This window comes from Peromyscus eremicus, chromosome 14, assembly GCF_949786415.1.
Source record: "Peromyscus eremicus chromosome 14, PerEre_H2_v1, whole genome shotgun sequence".
Classification (NCBI taxonomy): domain Eukaryota; kingdom Metazoa; phylum Chordata; class Mammalia; order Rodentia; family Cricetidae; genus Peromyscus; species Peromyscus eremicus.
In genome coordinates, this window is record NC_081430.1 from 49,835,005 (window position 1) to 49,837,138 (window position 2,134).

Sequence of the window (2,134 nt, forward strand, 5' to 3'; positions counted from 1 at the left end):
AAATGATTAACGTGTCTACTGTTATTCTGGGCACTAGGGGTGTAAGAGAAGGTAAATGGTCTGTGAGCTTATAAAGATTGTGTCCCAATGGGAAGGCACACCTAGACAAAATGTAGTGTTAGACAGGTGGTAATGACTGCCATTAGGGACAACAGTAAGACAGCATAAGGACAATATGGGCATGACATGGTAAGTGGAACACTGGTAATGCAGAGAATGGTTAAGGCCTCGATAAGGTAATTTTGAATAGAGACTTGAAATAAGTTAGAGACACAGATATATGGGGAAAAACAGACTAGACAGGAAGATAAAACTGAATACAAAGTCCTTTAGACAGGAGTACCCTGATCTAACGTATTACCCTGATAAGTAGCATGATATGCTATCTTGGATGTGCTTCAAAGAGACGGAGAGAACATGAGACAAGAATTGTCAGAAACCAGGTTGGAAATGGCTCAGTTAAGCAAGTGCTTATTGTACAGACATGAGGACCTGAGTTTGATCACCAGACCCCACATAAAAAATATAAGGCATGGTAGGACATATGTGTACCACAATGCTGGGCAGAGGCAGGAAGACCACTGGGGCTTATTGGCCAGCCACACACATACATTAATAAAGATTGTCAGAGCCGGGTGGTGGTGACACACACCTTAGCACTCATGAGGCAGAGACAGGCAGATCTTTGTGATTTTGAGGCCAGTCTGGTCTAAAGAGTGAGTTCCAGTACAGCCAGGGCTACACAGAGAAACCCTGTCCTGAAAAAACAAAACAAAACAAAACAAAAAGTGTTTACATCAGCAGCACATATACTAAAATTAGGATGATACAGAGAGGATTAGCATGGCCCCATGTGAAAGGATGACACACAAATTCTTTCCAAAAAAAAGAATTGTCAGAGGCAAGGCATGGTGGTTTATGCCTTTAATACCAGCATTCAGGAGGCAAGTGGATCTATGAGCCCCAGGCCAGCCTGGTCTACATAGCAAGCTCAAAGCCAGCTAGAGTAAGATGGTGAGACCCTGTCTCAAAAAGTAAATGATAAAATATTGTCAGAAATCAGTCATTATTGAAATTGGGTTGAGTACATAGCTGTTCATTGTACTAATCTTGCTTTTACACACACACACACACACACACACACACACACACACACACATATGCCTGAATTTTATTCTAGTAAGCTTAAAAACATACATTTGATAACATTTGACTTTAAAATGCTGTTCTAGTTTGGTTTCCTGTTGCTGTGAAAAAACACCATGGCCAAAAGCAAGTTGGAGGAAAGGGTTTTACTTCATCTTACAACTCCCAGGTTACAATCTATCACTGAGGAAAATCAGGGCAGGAACTCGAGGCAGGAACCTGAAGGCAAGAACTGGAGCAGACATCATGGAGGAGGGCTGCTCACCAGCTCACTCCCCGCCCATGATCAGCGTTTTCTTATACAGTACAGGCCCACCTGCCTAGGGATGGTACCACCCACAATGGCTGATCCTCCTGTATCAATTAGTTTAAAGCAAAAAACAAAAAACACCCCGCAGACATGGCCACAGGCCACTCTGATGGAGGCAATTCTTTAGTTGAAGTTCCCTCTTCCCAGGCAGTCAAGCTGATATCCAAGATTAATCATCACAGATGACTCTTCCCTTTCCTGCCAAACACCCCCATAGTTAGCCTGAATGTTCCCGATCATCATTCAGGAAGTTGCCAACACAGCACAATTAAACATATCACATCAGAGAGAAGCCCCATGCCTTAGTGGTTCCAAGCAGTAAATCTTAAGTCAGAAAAATACTATTAGCTGTGCCATCCCCACCCCTATCTCACTATGTAGCCTGGTTGCCTGGAACTTGCTACCTAGACCAGGCTGGCCTCAAACTCAATAAAGATCCACCGGTCTCTGCCTCCCAAGTACTAAGATTAAAGACATGAGCCACCACTCCCAGCATTTTCTCATTAATACTACATACTACCCATTTCCTTTATGAAAAATAGATGTGATATTTCTGTATTTCTTATGTCCCTATTCCCTTCCCTTCTGGACTCTAAATAGTGTTACCATAATTACTGAGAAGTCATCAATGTTTACAGTTCATGACTTGGTGTGGTTTGAGTGAGATGTCCTCTGGGG

The 2,134-nt window shown here is 42.7% G+C and overlaps 1 non-coding gene across 1 annotated transcript; it reads left to right on the forward strand.

Annotated features, from left to right (window-relative positions):
• The first annotated feature begins 788 nt into the window (after positions 1–788).
• Positions 789–896, forward strand: LOC131924711 (U6 spliceosomal RNA). The gene has a single exon (XR_009383010.1). It is a non-coding gene; the product is annotated as a U6 spliceosomal RNA (small nuclear RNA).
• Positions 897–2,134: the final 1,238 nt, after the last annotated feature.